At 42.1% G+C, this 15505-nt stretch overlaps 1 long non-coding RNA gene across 8 annotated transcripts in view; it reads right to left on the reverse strand.

Moving 5' to 3' along the window:
- LOC115848963 (uncharacterized) overlaps nt 1-15505 on the reverse strand; it is an 85304-nt gene that overhangs the window by 64832 nt on the left and 4967 nt on the right. For 7 of the 8 annotated variants that reach the window (XR_009560632.1, XR_009560629.1, XR_009560628.1 and 4 more), the window contains 3 exons: nt 14302-14435; nt 10845-10920; nt 4650-4749 (listed from right to left, as the gene is read on the reverse strand). This is a non-coding gene — a long non-coding RNA (uncharacterized lncRNA). The remainder of the gene's footprint in view (nt 1-4649; nt 4750-10844; nt 10921-14301; nt 14436-15505) is intronic. The other variant, XR_004037849.2, reaches the window with a different exon arrangement.

A 15505-nucleotide genomic window follows, 5' to 3' on the forward strand; every position in this document is an offset into this window, starting at 1 on the left:
ATTCTTCTTTCAGAAAGTGAAGTGCTGACAAAGTAAGGGCTTGGGGAATCTGCTCTAACCTCCAACAGAGGAGCATCCCTGCACTATCCCCAAAACTGTGAAGCACTGAGGAAATTAAAAAGGTGAATTCTCAGAACTAGAACCAAAAAATCTTAAAATTTGTATGGAGACAAAAAAGACTCCGAATAGCCAAAGCAATCTTGAGAAAGAAAAATGGAGCTGGAGGAATCAGGCTCCCCGACTTCAGACTATACTACAAAGCTACAGTAATCAAGACAGTATGGCACTGGCACAAAAATAGAAATATAGATCAATGGAACAGGATAGAAAGCCCAGAGGTAAACCCACGCACCTATGGTCAAGTAATCTATGACAAAGGAAGCAAGGATATACAATGGAGAAAAGACAGTCTCTTCAATACGTGGTGCTGGGAAAACTGGACAGCTACATGTAAAAGAATGAAATTAGAACACTCCCTAACACTATACACAAAAATAAACTCAAAATGGATTAAAGACCTAAATGTAAGACTGGACACTGTAAAACTCTTAGAGGAAAACGTAGGAAGAACACTCTTTGACATAAATCACAGCAACATCTTTTTTGACCCACCTCCTAGAGTAACGAAAATAAAAACAAAAATAAACAAATGGGACCTAATGAAACTTAAAAGCTTTTGCAGAGCAAAGGAAACCATAAACAAGACCAAAAGACAACCCTCAGAATGGGAGAAACTATTTGCAAATGAAGCAATGGACAAGGGATTAATCTCCAAAATATACAGACAGCTCATGCAGCTCAATATCAAAAAAACAAACAACCCAATCCAAAAATGGGCAGAAGACCTAAATACACATTTCTCCAAAGAAGATATATAGATTGTCAACAAACACATGAAAGAATGCTCAACATCACTAATCATTAGAGAAATGCATATCAAAACCACAATGAAGTATCACCTCACACCGGTCAGAATGGCCATCATCAAAAAGTCTACAAACAATAAATGCTGGAGAACATGTGGAGAAAAGGGAACCCTCTGGCACTGTTGGTGGGAATGTAAATTGGTACAGCCACTATGGAGAACAGTATGCAGTATGGAGGCTCCTTAATAAACTCAAAATAGAACTACCATACGACCCAGCAATCCCACTACTGGGCATATACCCTGAGAAAACCATAATTCAAAAGGACACATGCACCCCAATGTTCATTGCAGCACTCTTTACCATAGCCAGGTCACAGAAGCAACCTAAATGTCCATCGACAGATGAATGGATAAAGAAGACATGGCACATATATACAATGGACTATTACTCAACCATAAAAAGGAATAAAATTGGGTCATTTGTAGAGACGTGGATGGATCTAGAGCCTGTCATACAGAGTGAAGGAAGTCAGAGAGAGTAAATTAATATCGTATATACATGGAATCTAGAAAAATGGTACAGATGAACCTGTTTGCAAGGCAGAAATAGAGACACAGACGTGAAGAACAAACGTACGGACACCAAGCAGGGAGGGTGGGGTGGGATGAATTGGGAGATTGGGATTGACATATATACACTATTATGTATAAAACAGATAACTAATGAGAACCTGCTGTATAGCACAGGTAACTCCACTTAATGCTCTGTGGTGACCTAAATGGAAAGGAAATCCAAAAAAGAGGGGATATATGTATACATACAGCTGATTCACTTCTCTGTACAGCAGAAACTTACACAGCATCGTAAAGCAACTATACTCCAATAAATAAATAAGTAAATAAAACATATGCGTACACAGATTTTACCAGAAAAATAAAAATAAAAATAAATAAACATAAAAAGGTGAATTCTCATGCTTAGGCAGATCCAGAGAGAAACCCAAGGACATAAAAAAAATGCACTAATCAATTTTTAAGCACATGATACCTTATTGTTAACTACAGGCACTACATTGTACTGCAGACCTCTGGAACTTTCTCATCTTGTACTATATATCTCTAACTTTATACCTATTGAACACCAACCCCCTTCCCATATCCCCATCCCCCCATCCCCTGGCAACCACCATCCTTACTTTTGACTGTTTTAGATGCCTCATATAAGAGGAATCATGCAGTACTTGTCCTTCTGTGACTGACTTAGTTCACTTAGCATAATGTCTTCTAGGTCCATTCACATGTCCAAACTCACCAAATTATATATATATTAATTATTTGCAGTTTTTTACATACCAATTACACCTCAGTGAAGCTGGAGAAAAAATAACTAAGCCATGGGCTCTACCTTCCAGCAAAACAAAAATGCACTAATCAGAAGTAAGGTAAATAAAGTGAATTTTGAAGTTTCTTAACTATGGTAATGCTTGAGACCATTGAGGTCTTTCTTTAAAATCCTGGGAGAAAAATAACACATGCAATTTATAATGTAGTACCAATAGCCATCATGTGTTCCATGTTTTTACAATTTAGAAACCATTTTCATAGTCAATACTTCATTTGATAAACTGCAGAGAAGGCCATTCTCTCTCACATCCTCAGCCATCACTTGTTACTTTAAGAAGCAACATTTGAAATTTTCTACTGTCTATATTATTGACAGCTAAATCCCCACTGTGTCCACATCCTCTGTAGACGAGGATTACCACAGGGTCCTGCTGGGAGAGCTGGGTCAGGCCCCAAAGGCCCAGCTACGCATAAGATATAAAAGGAGGATTGCCTAAATGCTGGGGTCCCTGCCTTCTGGGGACCTATAACCTCAGAGTCCTGCCTCTGCCAGACCATTAACACCCACACGATGCAGGGCAGTCTCCTTCAGCCTGTCCCAGTGTCCTTTTTAGCCCAGGATGGAGGTAATAATGCAGAATCCACAGGTCAGCATTTGATTACTTTGGCCTGGACATCAAACAACTAGCAGGATGATGACAAGGTTCATCTCTGAAACTTGATTTGACCATTCTTAAGGTAGAAGGGATAAAACTTGCCTCTACCTAGTTCCCAGATATTTGGAGATGATAAATGAAGTACTACAATGACATATTTTAGTTTTCAAGGTGAATTACTTTGAAGTCCTTGGAAAGATCACAGAAGGCTGAGAGAGTCTAACTGGCTCAAAGTTAAGTATCTTCGATCACTCACCAGTTTTACTAGAAATCATACACAACATCTCAAACTAAAGATATGGAAAAGAGAAAAAGCTTAGGTTTTGATATTGGGAAGTAGGAGGAAACTTAGTGAGGAAAGTGTCAATCAACAGCAGGAGTATGAAACAGGAAGAGGTGGACATGAAAAAGTCAAAGTGAAGAATTAAAATTTTGTTTCTGGGAAAGAAAGGGGGGAATATAAACAGCAACCATCGAACGATGTTCTCCCATAAAGAAAACACAAAGAAATTTTGTAAAGTGGTTCAATCCGGAATAACTGATAAACAATTAAAAACACATCATAAAGGACATAATGCTTATATGTGTGAAATAAATTTAAATGGAAAACTCCAACCAAAGTGAATGCTGTACTGAGTCTCAGAAATCTTTTAACCATAATGAGTTTGGCTGTGATTCTAGAAGGTAAGGGGATGTGATTTGTATCTCAGAACTGTCTATTTGGGTGAGTCTCATCCAGATTCGAGCTAACAAGACCCACACAGGGTATCGCAACGAAGCCAAAGGAGAGAAAGGAAAAACTAATCATCCTGCCCCTCTTTCAGATACAGCCCTGCCTAACCCCTACCTCCTTATGTTGCTGCCCCTTCACACCCTTCTAAGCCAGCCAGCTAACCAGCCAAGCAGTCACCCTGCGGCTAACTTACTTACGTCTGGTCTAGGGCCTACCCTGCAGAAAGATACACATGCCGGAGGCAGGAAGCTGAGCTGCAATTCTGGCAGATGTGCACTCCTTGGATTGGTCTACACTGATTCCAGCCACCCCTTCCTCTGGAAGACACTAAAGGCAGTAAGAGTAAATTATTATTTCCTTAGTTTGCTCACGCCTGTGATTCCAAGGGAAAATAACAACAACAGAAGAAAATTGTTGCAAGGGCTGGGCAGCCGAAGTCACCAAGTACCACAGGATTGATTTTTATACACACACACACACACACACACACACTCTAGTATACTCTAGTGGTTATGGTTCAGCTAAACACGCTAAGTCAAGACAGGAGAAGGCAACCACTTTTTTACTCTCAGGTCCCTTCTGGGAATTTGGTCCTCACTTCTAGTGAGAAATCTGGAAATGGCTCCACTGGTCATCCTCCTCCTGGGAGAAGGACCATCTGAACTGTGGAAAACTTGGCTTTGGGAGGGGAGTGAGTTCCCTATCTCAGTGATACTCCTGGACACTGGGGGAATTCTGCTCCCTCAATCTTGTCAGAGGGTTTGCCGTAAATTAATTTATGGTGACTCAACCCTGGGGCAGTAGGCCCACTAGAGACATGGACAGCCTGCCCCAACCTTGTGAGAACTTCATAAACACAACTCTTGCACTTTCTCATCAAACACTCCCTCAGCTCCAGTCAGACCTGGAACCTGGGACTAGAGTGACAAAGGTGTCTGACCTGGGGGCAATTCTTCTGTTCATATGAGTGTGACTCTCAGGACAGAGCAGAAGTGAGAATGTGTGCTTCATGGTGAGCGACGAGGGAGGACAAGGAAAAGGACTGTACCTGTCAGACAGGTGAGCGCTGCCCGTCCTGTCCCCTTTCCTTAGATAAAACAAGCGCTGTCTGTCAGGTTGGAGAGCTGGTTTGGTCTTCACAGTCCAGGCTGTTACAGAATTAGAAAATCAGCATCACTCATACATTCCCTGAGAGTGGGGTGGGAAGTTAAGGGTCAGTTGGTACCCAGGGGATGTAGCAGAGACTGTTAACAGCCACCAAATACACCAAGTATGCTTCTACGTACCCCCTGCAGTTAGACTGGGGCGAAGTGATTGGTTCCTGCCACTGAAATATGTGAAGTGATGTGTGTCAGGGCTGGGATGAGGCAGCTAAGGCATACGGGTTTCCAGCTGTCTCTTCCTCTGCCATGATGCCCCTGGAGGTCACGTGTGCCAGATGGCATTGCAACAAGATTAAAGAGAGCCAACCAGTCTGCATCAAACCTTATTTACGTGAGCAACAAATAATCCTGTGTTGTTTATTTGTTACTGCGTCAGAGTGTACCCTATCCTGACTAATACAGGAGCCAAAGTAGCGGCCCATCCCCAAAGCCAGAGACTTTAGTGCACTAAGTTTAACCTAGTCCCACTTACTCACAAACTCTAAGAGGATGATTGGATCTCACATGTTTTCCAAGACTTTCTTCAACAAAACATTGTCTCTGAGGGAGGATGGTTCAGCCTAAAACAGTAACTTCAAGTGTAAAGGCCACCTTTCCCAAGACACGTGTCTTCAAAATATCATAAAGCATCCAAAACTCATTCAATGGCTCATGAAATCTCTTCCCAGGCACCTATAACATCCTGCTGTTTCCCATTTGACTAACACCACTGGACACAAGTGCTGGCTTATAGCCTCTATAAACAGAAGTTCCTCATAAATTCAGGTTCCCATAAAAATCAAACAAGAGAAAAGTGAAAAAAGAGCCACCAGTAAGTTTCTCTCTGTCGAGACCATCTCAGTTTCGTGAGGGCCCTGGTTCAATTCACTTTTCAAGTTTGGAATAGGAAAAAAGAGGAGCTTCCCTCACTCATTGTCTCTAAAACGTCTGGATCTCTCTTGGAGAGCCAGCAAGGCCAGCATGAGGCAGAAGGCACATCGCTTTAGAGCTTGAACTCAAAGGGCTGGGATGCTTCCGGCTGGGCGCTATTCACAAGCTGCTGAAAGCCCTACCTTTCAGAGCACCTACTTACTCAGATGACAAGGACCCCGTATATGACTACTTGTTGTACGTGACCAAAACGTGTCTTTAGAAACACGTCTTTCAAAGGCAGTCACATTATCAGTGTAAGTTTCAGAAATTACACACATATATTTTTCTCGGGCTGGGACTGGATGGAAATGTTCATGTATTCAACCCCTAAGAGAAGGACTGTCTGGTGGTTAGGGGCTGCACGAAAGCCACGGCCTGGGCCCGTGCTCCGCACCCGGAATCTTCTGGCGGGAGGGGATGGTCAGAGAAGTACTTACTCTCTGACCCAGAAGGCCTCTTCTGAGCATTGCCCAATGCTCCTGTTATACAACATGCAAAATAAATAACCAACCTTAAAAGTCAGGCGGCCAAAACTCTACTCAATAATAAGCCCTTTTACAAGCTGCTTATCACTTGCCAAAATCAGCTCCAGAGGAACACCAGGAACTCTGAATTCTATTGTTCTTATGAACTACTTGGGGAATATAGACAAGCTTCACTGGCTTTATTGGTTTTCTAAGAGACAAAAGACAAAGGTTTTCATCTACCCATACTCTGACCTTGATCTCAAGAATGTAAATACAGACAGCCCCATCCCACCATCTCAGCGAGGTCCCTATTACAAGTGTGAGTTAGAAAGGGGTCCTGATCTTTTCCTAGAAAACACGCCGCTCTCTGCTTTCCCTCTCACCTGATTGTTGGGGTGAGGAAGGGAAGATAAATGCCAACCTTTTCAGAAAATTCACTGGGAGGGAGCGAGAGGGCAGGACAGAGGCACCTGGAATGCGGTCTTCTGCCTGCGAGGGCTCTCTGGCTTAACTACAAAAGGAAAGAGGAGTTTTGCTCGAGGAAAACTGTTCAAAACCATTTTTGGTACACTTAGGTTGGCCTGATGATACGTTGTTGTTGGCCCAGAATGGTTTCTCTAGGTTTCCAAATACACTGTGGAGCCTCTCGTTAAGGGGTCTTGTTAAAGAAATTGATGGGAGAAATCTGTTATAAAACTCATTTCTGATGAACCACAAAAGGGATTTTGATACCCACTTGGCATTCTTATTCCAGGATCCTCAACCCACAGATGCAAAGCTCAGGATGTACCTGCTCTAGAAAACCTTACTGCCCTCCCATTTCCCCTCATTGCTCCCTTCCTCTGCCAGGCTCTATACATACTGACTTGTTGCCTTCACTAGCTGAGAGGTTTTCTTAGAGCAGGAACCAAGCCGTACTCCCCTCTGCATCTCTACTGTCTAGCACAGTCCACGGAACATGGTACGTGTTTATTAAATCATTTAATTAATGATAAGATTAACAATAAATATAGTTAATATCCAAATGTTCAGTAACCGTGTTTAACTTCCTATATTTTTTCTCATTTTCCAGATGAAGAAGCTGAGGCAATGAGGGGTTAAGAAGCTAATAAGTGGCTAAGCAATGACACAAACTAGGCCATCAGGCCCTAGAACCTTCATTCTTAACCGCTACATGGAGCAGTACACAGCAATAAATAAGTGAGCTGATGAAAGGGCTATACACATATGAAACCATTAAACATGAACCTGGTTTAGTCACACAAAAATGTGTTAGGCACCTAGCACTCTGTGCCAAGCCCAGTGCTAACATAAGGGCATCATCTTATTCCTCAAGGAGAAGAGAGACAAATAACGAAAGCTTATTGAGCACTTACTACATGCTGGGCACCGTTCTAAGTACTTCACACATATTCTTTCCTCTTTACAAAATCCCTATGAGGGCACTACTACTACTATTATTTTATATTGAGATAAGACAGGTGAGAAACTGAGGCACAAGGAGATTAAGCAATTTGCAAGAAGCACTATTTAAACCCAAGCAGCCTAGCTCCAGAGCCCGTGCTCTTATCCACTACACTCTGCCGCCTTTTCTGTTTACAACCACACACAACTCAGTGTAACATGTGCGAAAAGAGAGAAAGAGAAAAAGTGGTATCGAAACTCAGGGAAGGAAATGGTTCATTTTGCCTGAGACGGGGCTCACAGAAGGCTCTGCAGAACAAGTGACACTTGAGCTGGGCCTTGAAGACATGAGAATCGGAAACAAGTTCAAATAAAAACAGGACATGGAGACCAGTAAAACTTGTATGTGTTTTCAAAGCCATCACCACTAACGCACAGAGCTAGGAAGCAAGCCTGGCCCGACAATGGCTTCTGAGGCCACTTCCTGCCAAGGAACAGGGTTGTCATTCGCGGAACTGTGACCTGAATTTTTATGTCACTTTTCCCACTTGGTTCAAACTCTACCTAGGGTTTTGTCATGCTCACAGTATCTATAGAAATTTCTTTTCCTCTCCCTTCTCTAGGTAATAGGAGATAATAATGTTTCTGGAAGCGGATCTACAGGCTGTCTTCAGTGTAACTGAGGCCAGATCCTTCAAGGTTGGCAAAGGAGGCTGGAATCACCCAGTGGACAAGGGGGATGGCTAGAGCTCATGGCCCCAGCCATTTCCACACGTGGAGATACTCTCCCTTTCCCTAACTGCAGAGGGTCTGAGTCCAGTTTTAGTAAAGGCTGCCCACGGGTTTCCTTAGAGTTTGTTCCAGTCAAACCTACTGGCAACTTCCCCTCCCTCAACATCTAGCTTCTCTGACGATTACTGGCTACTATGCCCAGAAATGCACGTGACTACGGACTAGTGAACTCCAACGACCAGTGAGTACTCCTGGGGCAAACGTTCCATTATTTCTCCCATTCTGAGTTTATTTTTGTGGATGGTGTGAGGGACTGTTCTAACTTGATTGGTTTACATGTGGCTGTCCAGCTTTCCCAGCACCACTTGCTGAAGAGACTGTCTTTTCCCCATCGTATATTCTTGCCCCCCTTTGTCGTAGATTAATTGACCGTAGGTGCGTGGGTTTACCTCTGGGCTCTATTTCTCCCATTCTGATACCTTCTTTTGACCCCCTCTCCCACACACCATTCCAGTTACTGCCTCATCTCCCTCCTCTTCTTGACAGCAAAACTCTTCAAAAGATTTGTCTATATTCCCTGTGTACAATTTTTCTCTTCCCCTTCTCCCTTGAACCCACTCCAATCAAGCTTTTGCCCACTGAAAAGGCTTTTATCCGGGCCACTCCTGACCTCTATGTTGCTAGAGTCCACTGAATATTCTCGGTCCTCATCTTGCTCGGCCAACCAGAAGCACTTCTCACAGCTGATCATCCCCCCTTCCCAGAAGCACCTTCTTCACGTGGCTTCCGGGGCACCATTCTCTTCCGGTTTTCCTTCCATCTTCCTGGCCACTCCTTGTCAGTCTCCTTTGCAGGTTCCTCATTGTCTTCCAAACCTCTGGCTGTGGGAGTGCCCCAGGGCGGGGTCCATGGTCCCCTTCTCTTAACTATCCTCACTCCCAGTGATTTCATCCGTCTCACGGCTTTAAATACTATCTAGATGCCTATGACTCAAGAATGTTTATCTCCAGCCCTAACCATGCCTGTGAGTGCCAGGCTCATACATCCCACAGCTCACTCCTCATCTAAGTTAGACTTAGATGTCTAACTGGCATCTGAAATTCAACATATCCCAAAGTCAACTTCCAATATACTCCCAACCTTGTCTACCCACAGTCTTTATCACTGCAGTTAGTGGCAACTCCATCGTTCCAGCTGCTCAGGATGAAAACCTTGGCATCGTCTCGAACAGAAACACTGTGTTATACAACTCCAGAGGGCACGAGCCACATTTTATGCAATGCTATTGGTGTTATGTAACATGGTGACCCTGTTTTCCTTGATTCCTCATTCACATCCCACATCTGATCTGTTAGCAAATCCAATTGGCTCTACCTTCAAGATATACCCCCAAATCCAACAACTTCTCCCAAATTCCAGTTACCAGCCTGGCCCAAGCTTATCCCCTTAAACATAACGTATTATCCAAAAAACAAGAGTGATCCTTTTAAAACATGTCAGATCACACCATTCTTACTCAAAATCCCCCACTGCTTCCCATCTCACTCATAGTAAAAATCAAAGTTCTTACAATGGCCTTCAAGACCTTGCATTATTTGTTCTTTTTAGCACTTATCCCTATCTAATATACTACATATTATTATCTATCTAACTTACTTATTATCTCTTGCCCACATATGAAATAAGCTCCATGAGGTCAGAGACTTGGTCGGTCTTGTTCACAGATGAAGCCTCAGCATCTATAACAATACCTGACACAAAGCATATGCTCAGTATATATCTGTAGAAGAAATAAAAGATTGGGAAGAGGGAAATCTTCACACATGGGCCAGAATCATACCAGAACCCAATATAACAAGTGAAATGGCATTTGGGTCAACTGGTGCTGAGACCAAGTCAAGTCCCAAGAGACGTATGTGCAGTTCTTACTTCCTATTATTTGTTTTCCCATTGCTTTGATATTTTGCCTGATGAAGTCTCCTTTCTTTTGCCTCTAAAGAAAAAAAAAATTGACCTAGCTATAGTAAGGAGCTCCCCCTGGTGGGAGCAACCCCATCAAAGGAATGGCAAAGAAAATCATAGAAAACAGGCTTTAAGTTACAAAGGAGATCGCTGGAGACAAAGGAGTGACTCCAGCATTTCACAGGAAAAGTCCTTACTAGAAACAAGAGAAACTAAAGATTAGATTCAAGGTACATGGGGGAACTTGTCAACTTATTTTACTGTTGAACATCTTTTGCATCTGATGATGAGAAAGAAAATAATTCATTTAAAGTTGAACAACCTAAGTACCTTCCCTCAAGGAATTTAAAATCTGGTAGAGGAGGTAAGTCATGAATACAAATAAGTACAGGGGCTTCCCTGGTGGTCCAGTGGTTAAGACTCCACGATTCCACTACAGGAGGCACAGGTTCAATCCCTGGTCAGGGAACTAAGATCCCACATGCCACTCAGCCAAAGCAAACAAACAAACAAAATAAACAAATAAGTACAAAGCAATGAGTATAACTGTGAAAGAGTGAATGGGGGCTAAATAAAAGGAATAAACTAAGAGCTATGACTTACCTAGGAAAAAGAAGGATTACTTTAGGCTGAGTAAATCCAGGAAGACAACTTGGAGGAGGTGGTTCTTGAGCTGAGCCTTGAAAAACAGACAAATTTTTATTGAGCGTAAATGTAGGGAAGGGCACATCATGTGGAAACCCAAGTTGACCAACGGGACCCTGTAAAGGTCACAATTTGAGTGACAACACAGAATTCAAACTCTTTCGTAAAAAGAGCAGAGAGGGATTCTCAAGAGAAAACTCCTTGGCAGAGGTAGACACAGGAGGGAACCAAAGAAAGCTCCTTTCCTTGTTTTCCCTCGCGTGAGAGGAACACTATTAAAAACTATAGAGGAGGGGCTTCCCTGGTGGCGCAGTGGTTGAGAGTCCGCCTGCCGATGCAGGGGACACGGGTTCGTGCCCCAGTCCGGGAAGATCCCACATGCCGCGGAGCGGCTGGGCCCGTGAGCCATGGCCGCTGAGCCTGCGCATACGGAGCCTGTGCTCCGCAATGGGAGAGGCCACAACAGCGAGAGGCCCGCGTACCGCACAAAAAAAAAAAAAAAAAAAAAAAACAACTATAGAGGAAAAAGAAGATAAAATACAATCTCCATGATAAATGGTCCAGCTTCCATACTAGAGGATTTAGAATCCACAAAACTAATGAAAAAGCCCATATAGACATGCAGGGTCTATTCTGTTCTATATTTTATCTGAAGGTAATGTGCAGAGAACATCCTTTTCAAATGAGGCTGGTCTCCCTTCTATTCCCTCCTGTGCAATGTCCTTCCTGTGGAGATGCCAAAATGCATGCTGAATCCATCCACCCCTCTCAATTTCCACTGCCATCCCCCTAGTCTGAGCCACCATCATCTCTCCCCTGGTCTAGTGCCACAGTCTCCTGACTGGTCCCCCCACTTATAGTCTGGCCCCTCTGTAAGCCACGCTGCACACGGCAGTCAGATCAACCTAGGGATATTTGGGGGTGAGATAAATAACTCATGTTTCATTTTCTTTTTTTTTATTTTTATTTATTATTTATTTATTTATTTTGCTGTGCCAGGTCTTAGTTGTGGCACGTGGCATCTTCATTGCTGCGTGTGGGATCTGTAGTTGAGGCAAGCGAACTCTTAGTTGTGGCCTGGGGGATCTAGTTCCCTGACCAGGGATCAAACCCGGGCCCCCTGCATTGGAAGCGCAGAGTCTTAGCCACTGGACCACCAGGGAAGTCCCTAATGCTTCATTTTCAACTTTTCATTTTGGAAGTACAGACAATGAAAAAAGGGGCACAATAGCACAAAGAATTCTCATATACCTTTCACTCAGATTCTCCAAATGTTAACATCTTCCATAACCACAGTACAATATTATAAATCAGGAAATGAACATTCATACAACACTATAACCTAATCAACAGACTATCTGATTTTCTCCAGTTGCCCCAACACTGTCCTTTTTCTAGTCTAGGATCACACCTGTCTCCTTCAGCTCCTTTAATCTGGCAGAGTTCACTAGTCTTTCTTTCTTTTCTTTTTTTTTTTTTTGGTCTTTCATTACCATGACACTTTTGAAAAATACGACTGGTTTCAATTTTGGGTTTGTCTGATGGTTCCTCGTGACTCAATTTAGATTATTTGTTTTGGCAAGAATACTACAGATGTGATGTTGTGTCCTTCTCAGTGCATCCTACCAAGAGGCACCTGGTATCAGTTTGTTCCACAACTATTGATGTTAACTCTGATCATTTGGTTAATGTGGTGTCTGCCAGGTTTCTCCCCAGTGAAGTTACTATTTTGCCCTTTGTAACAAATAAGCATTTTGTGGGGAGATACTTTGAGACTATAAACATGTATACTGTTTTTCATCATACTTTTGTCCATTTTGTGGAGAAAAGGGAACACTCTTGTGCTGTTGAGTGGGATTGTAAACTGGTGCAGCCACTATGGAAACAGTATGGAGGTGCCTTAAAAATTAAAAATAGAACTGCCATATGATCCAGCAATTTCACTTCTGGGTGTTTATGTGAAGAAAACAAAAACTCTAATTTGAAAAGATATATGCACGCCCACGTTCATTGCAGCATTTACAATAGCCAAGATATGGAAGCAGGGCTTCCCTGGTGGCGCAGTGGTTGAGAGTCCGCCTGCCGATGCAGGGGACATGCGTTCGTGCCCCGGTGCGGGAGAATACCACATGCCGCGGAGCGGCTAGGCCCATAAGCCATGGCCTCTGAGCCTGTGCGTCCGGAGCCTGTGCTCCACAATGGGAGAGGCCACAACAGTGAGAGGCCTGCATACCGCAAAAAAAAAAAAAAAAAGATATGGAAGCAATCTAAGTGTCCATCGACAGAAGAATGGATAAAGAAGATGTGGTGTATACAAAAACAGACACACACACACACACACACACTGGAGTGTTACTCAGCCATAAAAAAGAATGAAGTTCTGCCATTTGCAGCAACGTGGATGGACCTAGAGAATATTATGCTAAGTGAAATAAATCTGACAGAGAAAGACAAATACTGTATGATCTCACTTACATGTAGAATCTAACAAACAAAATGAAAACAGACTCACAGATACAGAAAACAAACAGGTAGTTACCAAAGGGGAGGAGGGTGGTGGGAGCAAAACAGGAGATGGGAATAAAGAGGAACAAGCCTCCGGTTATAAAATAAATAAGTCACAGGGATGTAATATACAGCATAAGGAATATGGCCCGTAATATGTAATAACTTTGTATGGGAACAGATAGTTACTAGACTTATCATGGTGATCATTTCATAATGTATGCAAATGTCAAGTCACTCTACGGTACAACTGAAACTAACATAATATTGCATGTCAACTATATTTCAATTTAAAAAAAGAATTCCAATCTTGTAAGTAACTTAGAGTCATCTGAAATTGGGAATACTGACACATGCTAATAAATCTCAGAAGAGAATGAAGTTTATAGATTACAACATCAATTTATTAATTTAACAGTAAAGTGGGCATTCTTTCCCCACAGGCTTGCCTACTAAGACAGTTTTCTGGTGAGCCTAGAACAGGGATCCACAAACTCTTCCTTTTAAAGGGCCAGACAGTAAATTTTTTTGGTTTTGTGGGTCATATACTCACATCTGTCACAATTACTCAACTCTGCCACTGCGGGGCAAAAGCAATGATAGACAATAAGTAAACAAAGAAGTATGGCTGTGTTCCAATAAGACTTTATTTACAACAATAGACGTCAGGGTTTCTAGAGCCCTGGCCTAAAATAAGAATAAGAGGAGTAGTAGTTACATGATTCAAATGCTTGATCACATCAGGCTTTTGTAGCCTGATGTGTCCATCAATGGAGGAGATAAACCTGTCTCCGCTATCAGATTAGACACGCTGCTTAGCTGGACACTGCCAACGTTTGCCTCTCTAGTCCTCCTTTTTAAATGCCAGCCACCCTTCAAAAATCCCACCCCATCCTAAAGCTCTACTTACCAGTAAAACTCTCAGGGAAATGCCAGCAGCCTCAGTTTACATTCTGCGGCTATTTCATGGAGAAAACCTTGATCCTTTGTTACCTTCGGGGTGGGGCGGGGGGAAGAGCACCCTCCATTCTTACTTGTGTTCCCCTGGAAAAAAAGTGACAGATTTGGCAATATTAATACTTATAAGAGGCACTAGCGTGTAAGCTCCATGAAGAGAGAGATTACTTTTTAAATTAGAAAGAATCTCTTATTTTTACAAAAGCAGTGTATGTTTGTTCATTGTGGAAAATTAGAAAACAAAAATTAATAGAAACATTACATTTCTACCACCCAGAAATTACCACTGTTAACAGCTTAGTATATATCCTTCCAGATCTTTTTCTAAGTATATATAATATGTATATGTACTTCCTACCAAAATGAGGTAATGCGTGTGCATAATGCTTTTTCTCAACTAACGAGCTCCACCATTCCACGTTAAGAAGTTTTCATCTCATCTAAGACCCATCCATATTCATATCCGCTTACTTTTCCCCAAAATGTCCTATAAAACTAGTCTGTTCAAATTAAGATCCAACCTCAGATCACACATTGCAAGCTAAGTCTCTTTTCATTTAGAACAGTATCCTTTTTTCAGGACAGGAATTTTGCTTCCCAATGTATCCTCAATGCCTTTAACAGTTCTCGGTACACAGGAGTAGATCAAATATTTGCGTAATTAAGTAATTAATAAAACACTTAGGAGATGGGGGGCTTTCGCCCTCGAGCTTATCTCAACCACCCATACCCTTTATCTTCACTTTATAGATAATAAAAATCAAGGCCAGAGAAGTAAAGTGACTTCCCAAGGTCACCCAGCAAGTACATGGCAATTTCTCGGTTTCTTCTGTTAAACCAGGAGTTGGCAAACTTTTTCTGTGAAGGTCAGATAGTAAATATTTTAGGCTATATGGGCCAAGAAGCAAAAGCAAGGATATTACGTAGGTACTTATATAATGACAGAAAAAAATTTCCATAAATTCTTTACTGATGAAACTCAAAATATAATAATAATTGATTATACGGTTTTGTAATACAGGTCTACTAATGAAAAAATGGAATTGAAGAATAATATTTTGTTTTATTGTGGTTGAAACTTAGTGTTCCCTATCATCAAACTGATTGTAAATGTTCATCTGAAAAAACATTCTTAGCTGCCAGGTCATAGTGTGCCA

Source organism: Globicephala melas, chromosome X, assembly GCF_963455315.2.
Source record: "Globicephala melas chromosome X, mGloMel1.2, whole genome shotgun sequence".
Lineage (NCBI taxonomy): Eukaryota > Metazoa > Chordata > Mammalia > Artiodactyla > Delphinidae > Globicephala > Globicephala melas.